The sequence below is a fragment of the Piliocolobus tephrosceles genome, chromosome X, assembly GCF_002776525.5.
Source record: "Piliocolobus tephrosceles isolate RC106 chromosome X, ASM277652v3, whole genome shotgun sequence".
Lineage (NCBI taxonomy): Eukaryota > Metazoa > Chordata > Mammalia > Primates > Cercopithecidae > Piliocolobus > Piliocolobus tephrosceles.
In genome coordinates this window covers 56,330,913-56,356,250 of record NC_045455.1, presented here as the reverse complement: position 1 = coordinate 56,356,250, position 25,338 = coordinate 56,330,913, and the positions used below count along the sequence as shown (strand labels likewise).

General features: G+C 36.4%; 1 pseudogene across 1 annotated transcript; it reads right to left on the bottom strand.

Annotated features, from left to right (window-relative positions):
• Nucleotides 1-23,148: 23,148 nt before the first annotated feature.
• On the bottom strand, nt 23,149-25,084 carry LOC111529327 (annotated as a pseudogene). The gene has a single exon (XR_002727395.2). The product of XR_002727395.2 is annotated as a UDP-glucose 6-dehydrogenase pseudogene (transcript).
• Nucleotides 25,085-25,338: the final 254 nt, after the last annotated feature.

Sequence of the window (25,338 nt, the reverse complement as noted above, 5' to 3'; positions counted from 1 at the left end):
ATCCCCAGTTACATGGCATTAACAATCGTGTATGCCTGGATACGTGATTTATATTTCCCCCACCTTGCAAAAAAGAAGGCAAAAATGAATAAGAGTACGCAATCTGTCTTATACATTTTTTTAAGGCAGAATGTTTGAGCCAGCAAACAAAAGTTCTTGCTTTAATTAAAGAGCGTGAAGGAAATGTTCGCTGATGAGAGCTTTCCTTTCAATTGCTATCCTGCAGTGCAGGACACTACTGGGGAGGTATTTATGCCTCTGGGTAGGGGACAAGTACACAGAGGCTCCTCCTTTCTTCTGCTTGTACCTCTTTTTTTTTTTTTTTTTTTTTCTTTGTCCTTTTCTCACACAGGGCAGTATCACAAAAGCAAATGTGTATTGCTCAGAGAGGCAGGACTTTGTTCTAGGGTTCAATGCGCTCTATGCTTCTGTGGACACCAAACAAATTTCTTCAGTATCTAGACTTGGGTTGGTGCAGTAATTAAAAATGATAACAACGACTAGTAGTGGGTCACATAGGATCTTGTAGGAGACTTCCATAGGAAAAAAGAACCCTGCATGGCTGAGAAATCTATTTTCCTTGAGTTCCACTTATCAATTGTAACTGCTTTGCCAAACATACACTGAATGCTACCTTTTGGCGCCTTATTTAGCACAGAGTGTTATTTAATGTTTAGAATTTGCATGATTTTAGTAGGAATTATGATTTCCATGTCATCATGGAGTTCACCATTCCAATGAGCTGGTTCACATTTTTTTCAGGGTCTGGGAGTATTTTGTTTTGTGATCTTTCATTTAAGGGGTTTGACTAAAGTGGGTGTTTCATTGAACCCTATGCTGTATAAGGTCTTGAGATATTAAAGGGGGTAGAAACAATGAAATTAATACTTATTGGACAGCTACTTTCTGCCAGGTAGTTTACTTGTGTCTTAGTTCAATTAATACTCACGGCCACCTTTGAGTAAGGCAGTAGCTTCCATTATACAAATGAATGGACTAATATTGTGTAAATAGCCCCTGTATACTTAATACTATGGAGAACACAGTCTCTGAATCCCATTTCTGGAATTTTCCTCCCTTCAGCCTCTTCGCTCTCAAGGTTTATAGGAACTGCAAACAGTGGCATGCCTATATTTGTTGAATGAAACCCAGCAATAGATATTAGTAAAGAAATAAAAATTTCATTTTCAAACTAGGGCTCATGACTATGTTCTTTTTCTTCTTTCCTTGAACAAAACACCCACTGATTTCAAGGGCACTTTTGTACCTATAAAAATTCTGGAGGTAATTTATCAGTACTTGATTACTAGTTTTATATATATGAAATCGTGTGTTTCTATTTTATGTGCCCAAGGTATAATAGGGATAGGTGGTAATTTTGCTATTTAATATAGTCATGTTTATACTACTACACTGGAATGCATGCTGAGTTTTGCAGTTGAAAACAACTAAGGCTGACATAAATTCTAGGAATGTGGAGATTTACCTGTTGGTATACTACCAATACTGCTATTTCTATCTTTCACAAAAAGGTGTGTTTGTTCAGAATCATACAAATTCTAAATATTAAAAACCACAATTTTTACTACATACATGCTCAGATACTTATAAATACATGACGTATATTCTATTCATCACTTATACTTTCTAAGAAGCTATAAAGGTAATAATGCGACACAGTGGAACTACTGTCATCGTTAAGATATGAAAAGCAGCAGGAGATAAGTGGTCTTGTTATTGACTGAAGTAAAGTGGAATGCCCCTGTGATTCTCATCTGATTGACTTAACTACTTCATTACATATGGGCAGTGTCAGAAGGCCATCATAAAACAATCATTTGCCTTAAAAATGTCATTACTTTATAAAGGCACGACTCCAGCCTTATCAGAATGTCACAGCAGAAGCCCTGGCAACAGTATTTGTTGACTGGCAGGAAGCCCATCTGTAAGCCAGTGATACGGGGATCTGGCATCTGTGAAATGTGATTTCATTTCACTAGAATAAAGAAGCTGTAACTTCGGAAATGATGAGCCCTGAATTTGTCTGCTGGGGGGATTGTTACTGTTGTGCCTTTCTTTTCTCTTAGTCGGCTTCTACCAGAACCAAGGAAGGATCTAATTGTTTCCTATAACTTGGGTGAAGAGAACTGGGGGTGGGGCTGACAAAAGCATTCAAAACAGGGATTCTTAACCTTTTTGAGACTTTAACCCTTTCGCAGGCAGTTGAAGTTTGTGAATGCCTTCTCAGTATGTTTTAAATGCATAAAATAAAACATGTATGTTTTTAAGGGAAACCAATTAAATTGAAATGCAAATATAAAAATCTAAAAAATAAATTTGTACTGAAGAAATAAAAGTGCTCCTTGATTAATGAAACATTGATGAGTGTAAAACACCATTTAAGATTGGCAAAAACAGTAAGTAATATGGAAATGTAAGTAATTTCTATTAGTGACAAACTCACAGGTAATGCTGACACTACTGTGGTTTGTTACCTAAGTTCATAAGTGAGGAAAAGTGCACGTTACACTTAACGGTTAGGGAACATGGAATTTTTTCCCATCCACATGTACAAACCCTTGATTTCTATTCACAGATTCTTTGGGGCTGTCTATGGACATGAGCTTAAGGAAATCTGCTTCAGGATGGGCAAGGAGGGATTTGGCTGGAACAGCCAAATCCATTTGGGAAATATTTCAAGATAAAAGTGAAATGACCCGATACTGCTATGATACAGCAATATTCATAAAATAAGAATAAATGTGTCACTATTCTTCATGATTTTTAGATATCTCTTTTAGGATCTGATATTGAATTTATAAAGAAATATTTAACTACAGTTGAGCAAGTCTGATTGTTTTACTTTAGTTTCTTTATAAGGTTGGATTCAAGAAAAAGTAGTTTTGGTGGTTTTTATTAAACACCATATCTGACACAATTCTAATGAAAAATGTTCTTGCTGTTTACCTATTTATGTATTCATTTGTCTGCATACATATATAGAGAAGTATCTAGAATGATGTTCACCAATAGCTGGGGATGATTAATGCTGCGTAAAGATTTGGGAGTTTATTTTTACCTTTTTTTGCATTAAAAAAATTTTATTTCTTTTTAACTTTTATTTTAGGTTTAAGGGTGCATGTGAAGTTTTGTTACCTAGGTAAACTTGTGTTATGGGGGTTTGTTGTACATATAATTTCATCAACCAGGCATTAAGCCCAGTACTCAATAGTTATCTTTTCTTCTCTTTTCCCTCTTCTCTATCTCCCCACTCAAGTATACCACAGTATCTGTTATTTCCTTCATTGTGCTCATAAGTTCTTATTATTTAGATCCCACTTATAAGTGAGAACGTGTGGTACTTGGTTATCTGTTCCTGTATTAGTTTGCTCAGGATAATAGCCTCCCGCTCCATCCATGTTCCTGCAAAAAACATGCTCTTGGTCTTTTTCATGGCTGCATAATATCCATGGTGTATATGTACCACATTTTCTTTATCCAATCTGTAGTTGACAGGCATTTAGGTTGATTCCATGTCTTTACTATTGTGAATAGTGCTGCAATGAACATTCACATGCATGTGACTTTAGGTAGAATGATTTATATTTCTCTGAGTATATGCACATTCCTTTCTTTCCCCACAATCTCGCCAGCATCTGTTGTTTTTTGCCTTTTTAGTAATAACCATTCTGACTGGTGTGAGAAAGTATCTCATCGTGGTTTTGATGATGTTGAGCTTTGTTTCACATGCTTGTTGGCTGCATGTATGTCTTCTATTGAAGTCTCTGTTCACGTCCTTTGCCCACTTTTTAATGGTGGTGTTCATTTTTCTCTTGTAAATTTGATATTGATTTTTCCTAGGCATGAACATGGGATTTTTCTTTGTCATTTTTTGTGTGTCTTCTCTTTTTTCTTGGAGTGCTATTGTATAATTCTCATTGTACACATCTTTCACCTCACTGTTAGTTGCATCTGAGGTATTTTACTCTTTTCATGGCAATTGTGAATGGGATTGACTTCCTGATTTGGCTCTAGGTTTGGCTGTTGTTGGTGTATAGAATGCTAGGTGATTTTTGTACATTGATTTTGTATCCTGCAACATTCCTGAAGTAGTTTATCAGCTGGAGGAGCTTTTGCATTGAGTCTATGGGATTTTCTAGATGCCATTTATTTCTTTCGCATGCCTGATTGCTGTGGCTATGACTTCCAATACTATGTTGAATAGGAGCGGTGAGAGAGGCCATCCTTGTCTTGTGCTGGGTTTCAAAGGAAATGCTTCCAGTTTTTGACCATTCAGTATGATATTGGCTGTGGGCTTGTCATAAATAGCTCTTATTATTTTGAAATATGTTCCATCAATACTTAGTTTATTGAGAGTTTTTAGCATGAAGTGGTGTTGAATTTTATTGAAAGCCTTTTCTGTGGCTGTTGAGATAATCACGTGGTTTTGGTCTTCAGTTCTCTTTGTGTGATGAATCTCATTTATTGATTTGTGTATGTTGAACCAACCTTGCATCCCAGCAATGAGGCTTACTTGATCTTTGTAGACTAGCTTTTTGACGTGCCGCTGGATTCGGTTTGTGAGTATTTTGTTGAGGATTTTTACATGAACGTTCAGCAAGGATATTGGCCTGAAGTTTTCTTTTTCTGTTGAATCTCTGGTAAGTTCTGGTATCAGGATGATGCCAGCCTCACAGAATGAGTTGGGGAGGAGTCCTCCCTCCTCAATTTTTTGGAGTGGTTTCTGTAGGAAGGGTATCAGTACTTCTTTGAACATCTGGTAGAATTTGAAACCTTCAGGTCTCAAGACTTTTCTTGGTTGGTGGGCTATTTATTACTGATTCAATTTCAGAGCTCATTATTGGTCTGTTCATGGAATCAGTTTCTTTCTGGTTCAGTCTTGGGAGGGTTCATGTGTCCGGGAATTTATTCATCTCTTCTAGGTTTTCTAGTTTGTGTGCATAGAGGTGTTCATAGTAGTTTTTGATGGTTATTTTTATTTCTGTGGGGTCAGTAGTATCATTCTCTTGTCATTTTTAATTGTATTTATTTGGATAGTCTCTTTTCCTCCTTATTACTCTAGCTAGTGGCCTATTTTGTTAGCTTTTCCAAAAATCCAACTCCTGGATTTATTGATTTTCCGAATTTTTTTTGGTGTCTCAATTTCCTTCAGTTCAGTTCTGATTTTGATTATTTCTCATCTTCTGCTAGCTTTTGGGATGATTTATTCTTGCTTCTCTAATTCTTTCAGTTGTGATGTTAAGTTGTTAATTTGAGATCTTTCTAACTGTATGATGTGGGCATTTAGTGCTAAGAATTTTACTGTTAACCTTGCCTTAGCCACGTCCAGAGATTCTGACATGTTTTATCTTCATTCTCATTAGTTTAAAAAAAACTTTTGATTTCTGCCTTAATTTCATTATTTACCAAAAAGTCATTCAAGAGCATGTTTTTAATTGCTATGTATTTGCATGGTTTTGAGTAATTTTCTTAGTCTTCTATTTTTATTATGGTGTGGTCTAAGTGTGTGTTTGTTATAATTTTTTTAAAACATTTGTTGAGGATAATTTTATGTCCAATTATGTGGTCGATTTTAGAGTATGTGCCATGTGGCAATGAGAAGAATGTTTATTCTGTTGTTTTGGGGCGGAGTGTTCTGTAAAGGCCTACCAGATCTCTTTGGTTCAATGTTGAGGTCATTGAATGTTAGGTCCTGAATGTCTTTGTTAATTTTCTTCCTTGATGATGTGTCTAACACTGTCAGTGGAGTGTTGAAATCTCCCATTATTGTTGTGTGGGAGTATATGTCTCTTCATAGGTCTCTAATAACTTACTTTATGAATCTGAGTGTTCCTCTGTTGGGTGTATCTATATTTAGGATAGTTAGGTCTTCTTGTTGAATTGAATCCTTTATTATTATGTAATACCCTTCTTTGTCTTTTTTTTACATTTTAGATTTTTGTTGGCTTGAAATCTGTTTTGTCTGAAATTAGTATTGTAACCCCTGGCATTTTCTGTTTTCCATTTACTTGATAGATTTTCCTCCGTCCCTTTATTTTGAGCCTATGAGTGTCATTACATGTGAGATGGGTCTCTTGAAGACAGCATAGCATTGTCCAGCTTTCCATTTTTATCCAGCTTTCCACTCTGTACCATTTAAGTGGGGCATTTAGCCCATTTATGTTCCAGGTTAGTATTGATATGTGTGGATTTGATCCTGTCATTGTGTTGTCAGCTGGTTATTATGTTGGCTTATTTATGTGGTTGCTGTACAGTGACACTGATCTGTGTGTTTAAGTATGTTTTTGTGTTAGCTGGTAGTGGTCTTTTTTCCCCTACATTTAGTGCTCCTTTCAATATCTCTTTTAAGGCAGGTCTGGTGGTAATAAATTTGCTCCATATTTGCTTATCTGAAAAAGAATTTATTTTTACTTCACTTAGGAAGCTTAGTTTTGCTCAAAATGAAATTCTTAGTTGAAGATTTTTTTCCTTAAGAATGTTGAACATAGGACCCTGATGTCTTCTAGCTTGCAAGATTTCAGCTGAGAGGTTTGCTATTAGCCTGATGGGGTTCCCTTTGCTGGTAACCTGCTCTTTCTCTCTAGCTGCCTTTAACATTCTTTCTTTTATTTTGATCTTGGAAAAGCTGATGATTATGTGCTTGGGGATGATCTTCTTGTGTAGAACCTTGCAGGAGTTCTCTGTATATTTTGAGTTTGACTTTTGGCTTCTCTAGCAAGGTTGGGGATGTTTTCATGAACAATATCCTGAAATATGTATTCCAAGTTGTTTGCTTTCTCCCCCTCCCTTTCAGTGATGACAGTGATTTGTAGGTTGATCTCTTTACATAATTCCCTACTTTTCAGAAGGTTTGTTCATTGCTTTAAATTCTTTATTTTTGTCTATCTATTTCAGGAAACCATTCTTCAAATTCTGAGATTCTTTCCTTAGCTTAGTTTATTTGGCTGTTAATACTTGTGATTGTATTGTGAAATTCTTGTATTGTGTTATTTAGTTCTTTCTTTCTCTTTTTTTTTTTTTTGAGGTGGAATTTCACTTTTGTTACCCAGGCTGGAGTACAACGGCATAATCTTGGCTCAGTGCAACCTCCACCTTCCGGGTTCAAGCAATTCACCTGTCTCAATCTCCCGAGTAACTGGGATTATAGGCGCCTGCCACCATGCCCTGATAGTTTTTGTATTTTTAGTTAGAGATGCATTTTCACTATGTTGGCCAGGCTGGTCTCGAACTTCTGACCTCAGGTGATCCACCCACTTTGGCCTCCCAAAGTACTGGGATTCCAGGTGTGAGCCGTTGTGCCTGGCCTGTGTTATTTAGTTCTGTCAGGACTGTTAGGTTCTTTTATATTCTGGCTCTTTCGTCCTTCAGTTCCTGTGTCTCCTTATTACGATTCTTAATTTCCTTGCATTGGGTTTTGCTGTCCTCCTGAATCTCATTATCTTTGTTCCTATTCATATTCTGTATTTTATTTCTGTCATTCCAGCCAGTTCAGCCTTATTAAATCTTGTTGGAGAACGGGTGTGGTTGTTTGGAGGACATACAGCACTCTGGCCATTTGAGTTACCAGAGTTCTTGCATTGATTCTTTCTCATATCGGGGTGTGGGTATTCCTTTAACTGCCATGTAGATTGAGTACAGTCAATAGGCTTCTTTTCTGGATGTTTTCACCAGGCTGAGACTTTGTGCAGGGTCTTTATTGGAAGCTGACTTTTTTTCTCTGGTTTTAGAGGGGGATATGTTACAAGTAAAGATTTTGGAGTTACAAGTAAAGAAAGAACAGAGGGCAGAGTAAGTGCTAAGAGGGAGTAAGGCACTGTTTTCAAGAAGTGAGTGTTAACGGATAGAGAACAATTATTCTTGAGATGAGATCTAAGGCAGCATTGCCCTTAGACTTAGAAAAGAGAAACCTCTGCCCTGGGCCCCGGGCTTGAGGGTCTTGTTTTGGCTCTGTTCAGGCTGTACTCTTCTCATGGGGCCAGGAGTTCATTGGGTCAAGAGGACATGCTACTGAGCTTGTGTATATTGCTACTAGGCCATGCCCCATTTACCCAGCACCAAGAAAGGCTCAGAGCTGAGCCCAGGACTCACATGAAACTCTTTTCCAGGCTTGTCTTCATAAGGTGAGCCCCTCATTGCTAGAGTGTGTCTATGTTTTAGCCTGAGGGGTGGCCAGGGGATTTTGTTTTGGAGGTGTGTGGATGGATATGCAGGCTAGGTGTCCAGAAGTGCAAGCACAAGGCCTCTTGAAGTTGAGGATGGAGCTGGGAGTGAGGAGCAAATTAGGCCAGACTAAGGGCTAGGGCTGGGTTCTTGGGGGTTGAGGGGCTGCTCTCCTGCGGCCACTGGATTCCAGTATAAAACTTGGAGAAATCTCAATTTTCTAAATTTCAACCTGGCCTGTTGAATTGTCAAGGTAGGAGGATAAAATATATTTATTTTGATAGCTATACCAACAACTTTTTAATATTTAAAATATAAACTTGAGTCTCCATTTCTATTTTTTTTCCTGGGCCCCACAAATATGGGCCAGATCTATGCAAAGTGTGGAAGACAAAAATGTTCTGAAGGGATGTAAAGAATTCGTGTTGGCTTGACTTGCTGCACTCAGTAGTTCACTCAAGCTCTTTGGGGGTGGTGCAGGGTTGGGATAGGAGACGTAAGAACATAACAGCTAATAATTCATTGGGGAATTGGTATGGCTAATAATTCATTGGGAAATCCCATAAGTGATCAGGGATTACAAAGGAACAGTGAATGTACAAAACAGGAAACAATATGGACTCCCTCATGACCTTCTCTGGCACTGCTCTCAGGGCCTAGGGAGTAGGGGCACAATATAGTTATTCTGATTCAATCGTTGTCTATCCATTGTTCAGCCCATGTTTACTGAGAACCCTAATTGAGTGTGACGGAAACTGTTCTGAGTACAAGGATACAGTGGTAAACACAGTTGACAGAGCTTTGGTCTCCTGAAACTAGTCTGCCTTTTTCAGAATTGGTAGGAACAGCACAGCTTCTCTCAATGAGATACATAGTCAGGATAGAAATCAAAACAACTTGGTAAATAATCACTCTATGTAAAAATTACTTTTCAATGACAGTGTCATAAGTGACTAAACACTGCTTAGCAATACCCAGGTATAGTCATTATTTTTAATTTCTTTTTAAAAAGAATTTTACTCGAGCCATTTTTCCGAATCTTGCTTTTCACAATTTTCCTCTTTTCTTTTTCTGGATTGACAGAGAGACAAGTTAAAGAAAATCCTCCCACACAGTTTCCACTATTGGCGTAATGACTAACACTCGTCAAAACCTGGCTGTCTCAGTGCTGGAATGTGCTGCATTACGCTGTGTTTGCTCATGTGTAAAATGGCATACTTATAACTGGCCTGTTTTCGCTTTTGGTGTTAAGAACTCACATTCCAAATGCAAGTGTGAGAGAAGCTGTAGGGCATGGAATTCCCTGATGTCATTGGCCTGACCTCCATCATAGTCTGACTGGGGTGGCTAGTCTTGACTTGTTGTTGGTGCCAGGGTGACGGTGTTGAGATAACACAGTTCAAGGATTTGTTAGGTGGTGCTTTTCCAGTAGATAGTGTATGTCAAGTAAAATTGAATCAAGGAGTGACATGAACAAGATTTTTTTAAAACTTAATTTAAAATTTTAAAATGTTCTAGAAAAACACTGGACTTTCGCATTAGTTGTGATCTTAGTGTCTTAATTTCCTCATTTGTAAAATGGGGTTATAATATCAGTGTCATAGAGTTTCAGTGAAGATGAATATAGTTGACATATTTAGAGCATCTTTTAAAAGAGACTGGGTCTCACTGTATTGCCCAGGCTGGAGTACTCTGCTGATATTGCTTGATCAAGTATATACATTATAGTTTACACCAGCAGTCCCCAACATTTTTGGCACCAGAGACCGGTTTTTTGGAAGACAACTTTTCCACGGATGAAGAAGAGGGATGGTTTTGGGTTGAAACTGTTCCACCTTAGATCATCAAGCATCAAGATCCTTATAAGAAGCATACAGCCTAGATCCCTCGCATGTGCAAGCATTTGTGCTCCTATGAAAATCTAATGCCACTGCTGATTTGACAGGAGGGAGAGCTCAGGTGGTAATGCTCGCTGGCTTGCTGCTTATCTCCTGCTGTGTGGCCTGGTTCCTAACAGGCCATGGCCTGGGTGTTGGGACCCCTGGTTTATACTATTACAGATTTTATTGAGCATTTACTAAGTGACAGACACTGTGGCATATCTGACAATAAAAATTGCCAAAGGCTGTATCTCATGGAGCTCATGTGTCATTATACCATGTAACAATTTTAGTAGTGTTGTGTTAAGCACAATGATGTAATGATATTTTCTGGTGTACCTATTTTTAAATTCTCTGCCCCTAGTATAAACATTGGAAGTTTTACCAGAGTGCCTCCCATATAATAAATCTATAATAAATGCGTTTCAAAAGAACAAATATTATAGCCACAGTGTGAATTTTAAAGAGCCAGAAAGTATGACGCTCTCTGTATTAGGGAAGACAGAAGAATGTATTCATATAAATCTCAATGAATGCTTCAGTGGCAAATGTTTTCAGATTAGGAGGCCTGACTTCTTTTCCACCAACCAGTATGGCCTCACCTTGTCAGGTGGAAAAGAAGGCAGGTCTCCTAAAATTTACTTATTTATAAGCAAAGGTTGGCAATTCCTTTGTGACATTTTAAAAACAGCTTAATTAAGGTATAATTAACCTACAATAAATTGGAAGAATTCAAAGTGTCAAATCTGAAAAGTCTTGACGTATGTATATACCCAGGAGGCCATCATGCCAGTCAAGTTCATGAATAAAGATATTCATCATCCCCAAGTTTTCTCATAACTGATTTGTAATACCTCATCTCACTTCTGACATCATTCCCCCACTGTCCCACCACCATCCCAATTCCCAGTGGTTACTATCCTGTTTTCTATCACTGGAGATTACTTTTCATTTTCTAGAGTTTTATATAAGGGGAATCATATGTATTCTTTGTGTTTCTCTGGCTTCTTTAAGTATAATTACTTTGGGATTCATCCATGTTGCTGCATGTATCATCAGTTTATTCCATTCTATTTGCTGGATGGTATTTCATTGTATGGATATCCCGCAGCTTGTTTATCCATTTGTCTGTTGATGCACATTTGGATCATTTCCAGTTTTTGCTCTTGGGTTAATACCTAGAAGTTGGATAGTTGTATCATAGAGTAGGTATATGTTTACATTTTAAGAAACTGCCAAAATAGTTTCCAAAGTGGTTGTGCTACTTCACTTCTTTTTTTTTTTTTTCAAGTTGAGAACTCAAAAATTTTTTAAGTTCAAGGTACAAGTGCAGGTTTGTTACACAGGTAAACTTATGTCATGGGGGTTGTACACATTATTTAATCATCCAGGTATTAAGCCTAGTTCTCATTAATTACTTTTCCTAATCCTCTCCCTCCTCCCACCCTTCACCCTCTGAAAGGTCACCACGTATGTTGTTCTCCCCTATGTGTCCATGTGTTCTCACCATTTAGCTTCTAATAAGTGAGAATATGCTGTATTTGGTTTTCTGCTCTTGCATTAGTTTGCTAAGGATAGTGGTCTCCAGTTCCACCCATGTCCCTGCAAAGGACATAATCTTGTTCTTTTTATGGATGCATAGTATTCCAAGGTGTATAGATGTATACCACATTTTCTTTATCCAGTCTCTCATTGATGTGCTTTTATGCTGACCATGTCTTTGCTATTGTGAATAATGCTGCCACTTCACATTTCAACCAATAGTGTGTGGGAGTTCAAGTTGCTCCACATCCTCCCCAGGACTTGGTATGGTCAGCATTTTTAATTTTAGTTATTCCAATAGGCACAACGTAGTGTCTTGTTGTGATTTTGATTTGCATTTTACTAATGACTAATTATGTTGTCTTTCTGTGCTTATTTGCCATCCATATATTTTCACTGGTGATGTGTCTGTTCAATTCAACCCATTATTTTATTGGATTGTTTGTTCTTATTTAGTTTTGAGGGTCTTTACATATTCTGAATATGTGTTCTTTATCAAGTGTATACTTTGGAAGCATTTACTCCCAGTTTGTGATTTGTCTTTTCACTCTCTTTACAGTGTCTTTCAAAGAGCAGAAGTTGATTAAATTTTGATGACATCTAATTTATCAATTTGTTGCTTTATAAATAATGAGCGATTTTGGCATGATATCTAAGAAATCTTTGCCTAAGTTAAGGACAAAAAGATTTTCTCTTATGTTTTCATATGGAAGTTTTATAGTTTTGGGTTTTACATTTAGGCTTATGATTCATTCTGAAATTTTTTTTATAATATGATAAAAGGTATGGATAGAAGTTTAGTGTTTTGCATATTGATGTCCAATTGTTCCAGTATAATTTGTTGAAAAGACTAGCCTTTTCTCCCCCACTGAACTGTCTTTGCATTTATTTCAAAAGCCAATTGTCTATATATGTGTGGGTCTATTTCTGAACTCTATTTTATTCTGTTGGTCTACATGCCTATCTCTATACTTCTATGACAGTGTTACAGTAAGTCTTGAAATCAGAATGCATTAGCCCTCCAAATTTGTTGTGCTTTGGGGAAGTTTGTTAGGGTATTTTAGGTCCTAAATCATATGAATTTAAAAATTGCATTCCCAATATCAACAACAACAGTAACCCTGCTAGGATTTAAAATGTATTGCATTGAATTTATTTGTTAATTTGGTGATAATTGGCATCTTAACAATGTTGACTATTTTGACCCATGAATTAGATGTTTACCTCTATTTATTTAGGTCCTTAATTTGTCTCAACAATATTTGGTAGTTTTCAATACATCAATTTGGCACATCTTTTGTCAGATTTATCTCCAAATATTTCATAACATCGATGCTATTGTAAATAGGTTTTTATGCTATTGTAAATAGCATCAATGTTAGATGGTAGAATTTGCCTATGAATTCAGATAATCCAGGGCTTTTTCTGGTTGGTAGCCTTTTTATTACTGATTCAATTGCAGAACACATTATTGGTCTGTTCAGGTTTCAGTTTCTTCCTGATTCAATCTTGGGAGGTTGTGTAATTCCTAGAATTTGTCTATTCCCTCTAGATTTTCTAATTTTGTGCATAGAGGTATTCATAATAGTCTCTGAGGAACTTTTTTTTTTTTGTATTTCCATGGAGTCAGTGGTCATGTCTCCTTTGTCATTTCTGATTATATTTTTTTTTGTATCTTCTTTTTTTATTAGTCTAGCTAGTGGCCTATCAATCTTACTTATTCCTTCAAGAAACCAAATTTTGGTTTGGTTGATTTTTTTGGTCTGATTTTTCATATCTCAATTTCATTCAGTTCACTTCTGATTTTGATAATTTCTTTCTTCTGCTAGCCTTGGGGTTAGTTTGCTCTTGTTGTTCTAGTTCTTCTGGATGTGATGTTAAGTCGTTAATTTGAGATCTAAATTTTTGATGTAGGCATTTCACACTATACTCTTTCCTCTTAACACTGCTTCAGCTTTGTCCCAGAGATTCTGGTGTGTTATATCTTTGTTTTCATTAATTTCAAATAATTTCTTCATTTCTGCCTTCATTTCATTGTTTACCGAAAAGTCATTCAGGAGCAGAGGGCTTAGTTTCCATGTTATTGTATGGTTTTGAGAGATCTTCTTAATATTGATTTCAATGTTTATTGTGCTGTGGTCTGAGAGTGTTGTTAGTATGATTTTGGTATTTTTTGAATTTGTTGACAATTGCTTTAAAAATCTAAAACTTTAACAATCCTAGAAGAAAACCTGGGAAATGGTATTCTGAACATAGGCCCTGGCAAAGATTTCATGAAGAAGATTTTAAAGGCAATTGCAACAAAAACAAAAATTGACAAGTGGAACCTAATTAACAAGTTTCTGTACAACAAAATAAACTATCAACAGAGTAAACAGACAACCTACAGAATGGGAGAAAACATTCGCAAACTGTTTCTGACAAAGGTCCAATATCCAGAATCTGTAAGTAACTTAGCAAGCAAGAAACAAACAACCTCAATAAAAAATGGGCAAAGGACATGAGCAGACACTTACTGAAAGAAGACATACATGTGGTCAACAGCCTAGGAAAAAATACTCAACATTGCTAATCATTGAAGAAATGCAAATCATAACCACAATGAGACACCATCTTTCACCAGTGAGAATGCCTATTACTAAAAAGGCAAAACAATAACAGATGCTGGCGAGGTTATGAAGAAAAGGGAATATGTATACACTGCTGGTGTAGATGTAAATTAGTTCACCCATTGTGGAAGGCAGTTTGGTGGATGCTCAAAGAACCTAGAGCCACTATTCGACCCAATAATTCCACTGCTGGGTATACACTAAAAGTAATATATAGATATCATTTTACCATAAAGCCACACAGGTATGTTCATCACAGTACTATTCATAATAGCAAAGACATGGAATCACCCTAGATGCTCATCAGTGGTAGAATGGATAAAGGGCCATAAAAGAGTTTTTTTGTTTTAACCACATCCTTTACAACAACATGGATGTAGTGGGAGACCATTATCTTGAGTGAATTAACACAGGGACAGAAAACCAAATACTGAATATTCTCACTTATAAGTGGGAGCTAATCACTGAGAATACACGAACACAAAGAAGGGAACAATATTAACCAGTGCCTACTTGAGGGTGGGAGGAGGGTGAGGATTGAAAAAGTACCCCTCAGGTACTATTTCCATTACCTGAGTGGCAAAGTAATCTGTACACCAAACCCCTGGAACAAGCAATTTACCAGTGTAAAAAACCTACACATGTATCCCCGAACCTAAAATAAAAGTTGGAAAGAAAAAATAGCTCTTGGCTATTGTGAAAAATGCTGCAATAAATATGAGGGCACAGGTATCTCTTTGACATACTGATTTCATTGAATTTGAATATATACCCAACAGTGAGATTGCTGGATCATACGCCAAGTCTGTCTTTAAACACTTGTTATCCTTATTCTGTGTTGTTTGATTTCTTATTTATTTTGAATATTACCCCCTTATTAGATGTATGATTTACAAATATTTTCTCCCATCTGCAAGGTTGTCTCTTTATTGTTTCCTTTGCTGTGCAGAGCTTTTTAGTTGACATAATCCCATTTGTCTAATTTTGCTTTTGTTGCCCGTGCTTTTGGTGTCATACCTATGAGGTCATCGCCCAGGTCAATGCCATGGAGCTTTCCATCTATATTTTCTTCTAGTAGTTTTATAATTTTGGGTCTTAAGTTTAAGCCTTCAATCTATTTTCCTTTGATGCCTGTATTTGGTGTGAGATAGGGCCTAATTTATTCTTCTGCATGAAGATAACCAATTTTCCTATCATCATTTATTGAAGAGACTGTTTTTTCCCCATTGTATGTTTTTGGGACCTTTGTTGACCATAAATGCATGAATTTATTTTTTACTCTATTCTGTTCCATTAGTCTATGCATTTGTTTTTATGCCAGTACCATGATTTTTTTTTTTTTTTTACTCTAGTTTTGTATTATATTTTGAAGTCATGTAGTGTGATACCTTCAGTTTTTTCCCCCCCTCAAGACTGTTTTGGCTATTTGGGATATTTGGCAATTTGGCCTTATGCCATCTGCAAACAGGGATAATTTAACTTCTTTACCAATTTGAATGCCTTTTATTTCTTATTTTTGCATAATTTCTCTGGCTAGGACTTCCACTACTATGTCAAATAGAAGTGGTGATTATCCTTGCCTTATTTCTGATCTTAGAGAAAACTTAACTTTTTCTCATTGAGTATTATGTTGGTTGTAGGTTTGTCATAGACCTTCATTGAGATAAACCTATTTTAAAAAATTAATTTAATTTTATTATACTTTAAGTTCTGGGATTCATGTGCAGAACATGCAGGTTTGTTACATAGGCATATACGTGCCGTGCTGGTTTGCTGCACCCATCAACCCATCAACCCATCATCTATATTAGGTGTTTCCCTATCCCTGCTCTAGATAGGGACACTATCCGTCCTCTAGAGCTCCACCCCTTGACACGCCCTGGTGTGTGATGTTCCCCTCCCTGTGTCCATGTGTTCTCATTGTACAATTCCCACTTATGAGTGAGAACATGTGGTGTTTGGTTTTCTGTTCCTGTGTTAGTTTGCTGAGAATGATGGTTTCCAGCTTCATCCATGTCCCTGCAAAAGACATGAACTCATCCTTTTTTATGGCTGCATAGTATTCTGTGATGTATATGTGCCACATTTTCTTTATCCAGTCTATCATTGTTGGGCATTTGGGTTGGTTCCAAGTCTTCGGTATTGTGAACAGTGCTGCAGTAAGCATACATGTGCATGTGTCTTTAAACCTATTTTATTGATATTATCACTTTTTTGTTGGTTTGGTTTAGGTCTATTGTTTTACAGTTTTACTGATTGATACTATGATGTTTATTTTGTTTTGCTTGTTTTGAGTTTAAACTGTTCTTTTTTTGGTTTCTAAAGGTATAAGTTGAGGTAATTTATTTGAAACCTTTCTTATTTTCTAATAGAGGCATTTAAAGCAATATATTTCTTTCTATTTACTGATCATCAGCGTCCCTTAAATTTTGATGTGTTGTTTTTTCATTTGCATTCACTTCAAGCTACATTCTAATTTCCCTTTTGTTCTCTTCTTTGATCAATTGCCGTTTAAAAGTGCTCTTTAGCTTTCAAATATTTGTGAATTTTCAGGTATCTTTCTTATTATCTTTAATTTCTTTATGGATACAAAACATATCTTGTATGAGATGAATTCTTTTAAGTATATGCTGGTTTATGGCCCTGAATTTAGATTATCTTGGTAAGTATTCCGTGTACTTAAAAAGGATGTGTATTTTGCTGTTGTTAGGTGAAGTGTTTTATAAATTCAAGTTAGGTTATGTAGATTATTGGTATATTTCAAATATTCTGGCTGTACTGATTATCTTTCTTCAATTTTTGAAAGAGGATTTTTCAAATCTGACTATAATTTTCTATTTGTCTCTCTTTGGAGTTATGTCATCTAGATATTCTCCAATGTTCTCTTCTAGAAGTTTTATGGCTTTACATTTTATATTTAGGTCTATGATCCATTTTGAGTTAGTGTTTGTGTGATCTTTGTCTAGATTTATTTATTTTTGCGTGTGAATGTCCAGTTATTTCATCATTTGTTGAAAAGATTATCATTACTCCATTATATTGTCTTTACTCCTTTGCCAAATATCAGTTGACTATAATTATTTAGATCGATTTCTGGGCTTTCTATTCTGTTTCATTGATCTATTTATTATTTCATCAACAACACATCATCTTGATTACTGTAGCTTTAATATATGATATGAAGTTGGGTAGTATCAGTTTTCTGGCTTTTAAAAAATATTGTGTCTGCAATTCTGGGTTGTTTGCTTCTTTGTGTAAACATTAAAATCAACTTGTTAATAGCAACAAAGTAACTTGCTTCAATATTTTTTTCAACTTCTATTTTAGAATTGGGGGTACATGTGCAAGTTTGTTACCTGGGTATATTGTGTAATGGTAAGGTTTGGAGTATAATTGAACCTGTCACCCAGGTACTGAGCACATTACCCAAAAGGCAGTTTTTCAGCCCTTGCTCCCTTTTTTTCTCCTCCACTAGTAGTTTCCAGTGTAATTGTTCCCATCTTTATGTCCATGCATACCCCATGTTTAGCTCCCACTGAGAACATGTGGTATTTGGTTTTCTGTTTTCATTTTAGTTCATTTAGAATAATGTCCTCCACCTAAATCCATGTTGTTGCAAAGACATGATTTTATTATTTTATGGCTGCATAGTATTCCATGATGTATTTTCTTTACCTAATTATTGATAAGTGCCTGATTTGATTTCATGTTTTTGCTCTTGTGACTAGTGCTGTGATGAATGTATAAGTGCATGTGTCTTTTTGGTAGAATGATTTATTTTCCTTTGGGTATATGCAAAATAATGAAATTGCTGAGTTGAATGGTAGTCCAGCTCTTTGTTCTGTGAGAAACTTGTTCTTCAAACTGCTCTACACAGTGGTTAGACTAATTTACATTCCCACCAATAGTGTATAATAAGTATTACTTTTCCTCCACAGCCTGTCAACATGTTATCTTTTGACTTTTAAACAAAATCCATTCTGACGGGTGTGAGATGGTATCTCATTGTGGTTTTGGTTTGCATTTCTCTGATTGTGATGCTGAACATTTCTTCATGTTAGCCACTTGTATGTCTTCTTTGGAGAAGTATCTATTCATGTCCTTTGTCCACTTTTTAATGGGGTACTTTCTTTTTAGATGGTTGATTTAAGTTCCTTATAGATTCTGGATATTAGACTTTTGTCAGTTGCACACTGTGTGAATATTTTCTTCCATTCTGTAGATGATCTGTTTACTTTGTGGATAGTTTCTCTTGCTGCAAAGAAGCTGTTAATTTAATTAGGTCATACTTGTCAATTTTTGTTTTTGTTGCAATTGCTTTTGAGGACTTAGCCAAAAATTCTTTGCCAAGGCCGATGTTGAAAAGGGTATTTCCTAGATTTTTCCTAGAATTTTCATATTTTGAGGACTTACATTTAAATCTTTAATTCGTCTTGTGACAGGTAGGGGTTCAGTTTCTTTCTCCTGCATATGGACGGCCAGTTCTCCCAGAACCATTTACTGAATAGGGAGTCTTTTCCCTAATGCTTATTTTTGTCAAGTTTGTCAAAGAGCAGGTGGTTGTAGGTGTACAGCTTTATTTCTGGATTCTCTAATCTGTTCCATTTGTCTATGTGTCTGTTTTTATATCAGTACCATGCTGTTTTGGTTACTGTAGCCTTGTGTTAGTATAGTTTAAAGTTGAGTACTTTGATGCCTTTTGCTTTTTTCTTTTTTCCTAGAATTGCTTTGGCTATTTGGACTCATTTTTGGTTCCATTTGAATTTTAGAATAGTTTTTCTAAACCTATGATAACAGACATTGGTAGTTTGATGGGAATAGTGTTGAATCTGTATAGGCATTTTAACGATATTGATTCTTCTAATCCATGAGCACGGAATGTTTTCCTATTTATTTCTGTTGCCTCTGATTTCTTTCGGCAATGTTTCGTAGTTTTCTTGTAGAAATTTTTACCTTCTTGATTAGACATATCCTTAGATTTTTTTTTTTGTAACTATTGTTAAGGAGATTTCATTTTTGATTTGACTCTTAGCTTGCATATTATTGGTGTATAGAAATGTTACTGAGTTTTGTACATTGACTTTGTATCCTGAAATTTTACTGAAGTCATTTATCAGTTTCAAGAATCTGTTGGCAGTCTTTAGTTTTTGGCAGGTATAGAATTACATCATCAGCGAAGAGAGATAGGTTGATTTCCTTTCCTATTTAGATGTTTTTATTTCTTTCTCTTGCCTGATTACTCTAGCTAGGACTTCCAGTACTATGTTGAACAGAAGTCTTGAGGGTGGGCATCCTTGTCTTGTTCTAGTTCTCAAGGGGAATGCTTCCAGGTTTTCCCCATTCAGTATGATGTTGACTGTGGGTTTTTCATAGATGGCACTTATTATTTTGAAGTATGTTCCTTCAATATCTGGTTTGTTAGGGGTTTTAAACATGAAGGATCTTGGATTTCATCAAAAGTTTTTTCTGCATTTATTGATACGATTATATGGTTTTTGTTTTTAATTCTGTTTATGTGATGAATCACATTTATTGATTTGTATATGTTTAACCAAACTTGCATTCCAGGAATAAAGCCCACTTGATTGTGGTGAATTAACATTTTAATATGCTTCTGAATTCAGTTTGCTAGTATTGTGTTGAGGAGTTTTGCATCTATGTTCATCAAAGATTTTGGCTTGTAATTTTCTTTTTTCACTGTGTCTCTGCCAGATTTTATCAGAATGGTGCTGGATTCATAGAATGAGTTAAGGAGGAGTTCCTCCTCTTTCATTTTTTGGAAGAGTTTCAGTAGGATTGGCATCCATTTTCTGTATGTCTGGAAGAATTTGCTTGTGAATCCAGCTGTTCCAGGGCTTTTTCTGATTGGTAGGCTTTTTAAATTACTGATTCAACTTTAGAACTCATTATTGGTCTGGTCAGGTTTTCACTTTCTTCCTGGTTCAATCGTGAGGTTCTGTGTTTTGGGAATTTATTTCCTCTAGATTTTCTAATTTGTGTGTATAGAGGTGTTCATAATTGTCTCTGAGGATCTTTTATATTTCTGTAGGATTGGTTTAATGTCATCTTTGTCATTTCTGCTGGTACTTATTTGGATCTTCTCTCTATTCATTAGCTAGTGATCCATTATTCTTGTTTATTCTTTCAAGAAATCTATATTTGCTGTCATTGATATTTTGTGTGGATTTTGGTATCTCAGTTTCATCCAGTTTTTCTCTGATTGTAGTTGTTTCTTTCTTTCCTTTTCTTTTCTTTTTTTTTCTTTTTCTTTCTTTTTTTTTTTTTTTTTTGCTACCTTTGGGCTTGGTTTGTTCCTTTTTTTTCTCCTCTAGTTCCTCTAGGTGTAATGTTAGGTAGTTAATTTGAAAACTTTTCAATTTTTTGATATAGGGTACCACTATAAACTTTCCTCTTAATATTGCGTTAGTTGCATCCCAAAGATTTTGGTATATTGTTTCTCCATTTTTATTAATTTCAAATAATTTTTAAGTTACTGCCTTGGCTTTGTAGCTCACCCCAAAGTCATTCAGGAACAAGTTGTTTAATTTTCATGTAATTGTGCAGTTTTGGGAGATTTTTTTGGTATTGATTGCTATTTATACTGCACTATGGTCTAAGAGTGTGGTTGGTATGATTTCGATTTTTTTTTAATTTGTTGAGATGCTTTATGGCCAAGCATGTGCTTGATCTTAGAATATTTTCTGTATGCAGATAAGAGGAATATATATTCTGTGGTTTTGGGGTGGAGCATTCTGTAGATGTCTTTTAGGTCCAATTTGTCTAATGTCAAGTTTCTGTCTAGATATTTTTTTTGTTAGTTTTCTGCCTCAATGATTTGTCTAATGCTATTGGTGGTGTGTTGAAGTCTCCCACTATTATTGTGTGGTTGTCTAAGTCTTTTCATAGACCAAGAAGGACTTGTTTTATGAATTGGGGTTCTCCAGTGTTGGGTGCATATATATTTAGGATAGTTAATTCTCCTTGTTGAGTGGAACTCTTTAACATTACGTAATACCCCTCTTTGTCCTTCTAGATTATTGTTGGCTTAAAGTTTGTTCTATTTGATATAAGAATAGTGACCCCTGCTCTTTTTTGTTTTTCATTTGCATGCAGGTATTTCTCCATTCCTTTACTTTGAGCCTATGGATGTTGTTACATTTAAGATAAGACTCTTGAAGACAGCAGACAATTGGGTCTTATACTTTTATCCAACTTGCCACTTTTTTCCTTTTAAGTGGAATGTTTAGATCCTTTACATTCAAGGTTAACATTTATATGTTAGGTTTTAACCTTGTCATTGTGTTGTTAACTGGTTGTTTCATAGACTTGATTGTGTTGTTGCTTTATGGTATCTGTGGACTATGTGCTTAAGTGTGTTTTTGTGGTAGGAGGTATTGTTCTTTTGTTTTCATATTTAATTGCTAGGATTTTAAATAAGATAGTGTTGAGTCTATTGATCAAGTTGGGAAAATCTGACATCTTGATAATATCTTCTTCCAATCCATGAATATGAGATATGTCTCCATTTATTTAGTTCTTTGATTTCATACAACAGAATTTTTTAGTTTTCTTATATAAATTTTGTACATATTTGTTGGCATAAGTATGTCTTTTTTAGGATGCTAATGTAAGTGGTATTGTGTTTTAAAATTAGTATCTCATCCGTTCTTTGATGGTATATAGGAAAGCAATTGGCTTGTGTATTTTAAGTTTGTATCCTGCAACTTTACTATAATCACTTGCTAGTTCTAGGATTTCTTTTGTTAATTTATTTTCTTTACTCTTGTATTAGTCCATTCTCACACTGCTATGAATAAATACTCGAGACTGGGTAATTTACAAAGGAAAGAGGTTTAACTGACTCACAGTTCTGCATTCCTGGGGAAGTCTCGAGAAACTTACATTCATGGTAGAAGGCAAAGGAGTCAGGCACCTTCTTCGCAGGGTGGCAGGATGGAGTGAGTACAAACAGGGGAAATGCCAGATGCTTAAAAATCCATCAGATCTTGTGAGACTCATTCATTATCATGAGAACAGAATGGGGGAAACCACTTCCATGATCCAATTACCTCTACCTGGTCCCACACTTGACACATGGGGATTATGAGTATTACAATCCAAGGTGAGATTTGTGGGGGGACACAGGGTCAAACCATATTAACTCTATATAGACAGTCATGCCATCTATGAACAGAGTTTAACTGCTTCCTTCCCATTTGTGTAACTTTTCTTGTCTTAATGTGTTAACTAGAACTTCTAATATGATGTTGAAAAGGAGTCATTAAAGAGGACATACCTGACTGGTTCATGATCTTAGTGGGAAAGCTTTTGGTTTTTCACCATTACTTTTTATTTTTTATTTTTAGATGGAATCTCGCTCTGTTGCCCAGGCTGGAGTGCAGTGGCATGATCTCGGCTCACTGCAAACTCTGCCTCCTGGGTTCACGCCATTCTCCTGCCTCAGCTTCCCAAGTAGCTGGAACTACATGCACCGGCTACCATGCCTGCCTATTTTTTTGTATTTTTAGTAGAGATGGGTTTTCACCGTGTTAACCAGAATGGTCTCAATCTCCTGACCATAGTCTCCTGATTACTTCTTTGCTATTGTGAATAGTGCTGCAATGAACATTTGCATGTATGATCCACCTGCCTCAGACTCCCAAAGTGCTGGGATTATAGGCATAAGCCACCACACCTGGCTACCATTAACTGTTATGTTAGCTATTTGTGTAGATATTCTTTATAAAGTTGAAGAAAGTTTCCTCTATTTCTAGCTTTCTGAGAGTTTTTAATCATAAATGGGTATTGATTTTGTCATGTATTTTCTATATCTATTGATATGATCATGTGATTTTTCTTCTTCTTCTTCTTTTCTTTTCTTTTTCAGTGACACATTTTATTAAAACAAAAGGAACAAAGGAAATTTAACCAGACCATACATGTAAAGGCTATTTAGCATAGCAATTTCGTGGATTCAAAATACATCTTTAATGATAAGCAAACCAATAACCAGGAAAAATGAAGACTGTCCTTCCCTTTATAATGTGATATTAAAGTGCGGCCTGTGGACAATTTATAAAGTAAAGTGTTTGAAGTTTAATTTTTATTTTACAAAAATTGACACTATTAAAACCAACATGATTATCTTTCACTCATCCAATAACTGAGCTAACAGTATTATAAAAATATGTAAAAAAATTCTAGATTCATAATTACCAGATATGCTAATACCCATATAGCTAGTATAAATCTGATGATTAAAAAAATAGTTTTGTTTCCTTAAAAACACTTGGTCCATTTACCATTTAATATCAGATAGATATTTGCTATCCTGAAGTACCAAAAAAAAAAAAAAAAAAAAATCACAAATAAAAATGGCAATCTCTACACTTTAGGTTTCTTGTTAGGTGGATCTTGAAGACTAAACTTTGGAATTTCACCAGAAGGAGCATATGGAATTCTCTTTGAAGACACCTTTTTGCCAACTGTTTCAATCTGGAAGCCAATGGTTTGTAGTTCATTGTGGAGCCCATCCAGGACACGCCGTCCATCGAAGATAAAGGCTGGCTTTAGCATTTTTTTATGAATGCGTTCATAATCCAATTCCTTAAACATGTCCCACTCAGTGCAAATAACAACAGCATGGGCACCATCACATGCTTCATATGGATCCTTGGAAATGGTCACGAGCCGGGACACTTGGTCATCCTCTGAAACACCTGGATGAGAAAGATCCACGACTATTTGTTCCCTAGGTACTTTTGGATCATATATATGGAGGTGTGCGCCTTCATCCATCAAATATTTGCTAATATATATACTAGAAGATTCTCTCGTATCACCAGTGTCCTTTTTGAATGCAAATCCCAAAATAGCTATCTTCTTATCAGTTACTGTATTAAACAGACTGTCTATGATCCGGGAAGCAAACCTCCTCCTTTGGTAGTCATTCATGTGTATCACCTGCTGCCAATAACGAGCTACTTCTGGCAAATGCAGAGCCTCACAGAGATAAACCAAATTCAGAACATCCTTTTGGAAGTAGCTCCCATCAAACCCAACACTGGCTTTTAGAAACTTGTTTCCAATTCTCTGGTCCATTCCAATTGCTGTTGCTACCTCTTCTACATCAGCTCCTGTTGCTTCACACAGAGCACTTATGGAATTAATGCTGCTTATTCTCTGGGCAAGAAAAGCATTTGCTGCCAGTTTGGAAAGCTCTGAAGACCAAGTATTAGTGGTGAGGATCTTTTCTCTGGGAACCCAGTGCTCATATACAGCACACAGGTCCTGCACAGCTCTCTGGCCCTCTGGAGTTTCATCCCCTCCAATCAGTACTCTGTCTGGGTTCTTTAGGTCCTTGATGGCCGTTCCCTCTGCCAGAAACTCAGGGTTGGACAGCACCTGTAGATTCAAGTTGGGTTTTGTGTTTGCATCAAATATACAATGAACACTTTCTGCTGCCCGCACTGGAACCGTGCTTTTCTCAGTCACAATTTTGTGCCCATTTGAGTTTTGCACAATGCGTCTAGCACAAGCTTCAATATACTTCAGATCTGCTGCCCGGCCTTTCCCCATTCCATAGGTTTTTGTTGGAGTATTCACAGAAATAAATACAAGATCAGCTTCTTTGATGGCATCATCAATATTGGTAGAAAAAAATAGATTTTTTCCTCGACAGGATTCTACCACTTCTTTTAGTCCTGGCTCATAAATAGGAAGTGTAGGAGAATTCCATGCATTGATTCTTGATTCATTGACATCAACAACCGTTACCCTGATTTCAGGACACATATGAGCAATGACACTACAGGTGGGTCCTCCAACATAGCCTGCACGGATGCAACAGATCTTCTTAATTTCAAACATGATTGTACCGGCGGTCGTGGGTAGCAGAGGGGTCAAGACTTGTTGTCTAGCAGCCGTCTCCCCGCCGCCCTGTCCTGGCCGAAGCAAAGGCCGCGTGCGGTCCACGTCTGCCAGGCTTCAGGGCTGCGCGGGTACTAGGTGGGTGGTGGGCCGGGCGACCGGAAGATCCTGGCCGCCTTTCCGGTCCCCTCAGCACCTTGGAGCGCCGCCCTCGGGTTTCGGTCCCCTGGATTCTGCAGGCCGGTCCGGGCGGCGGA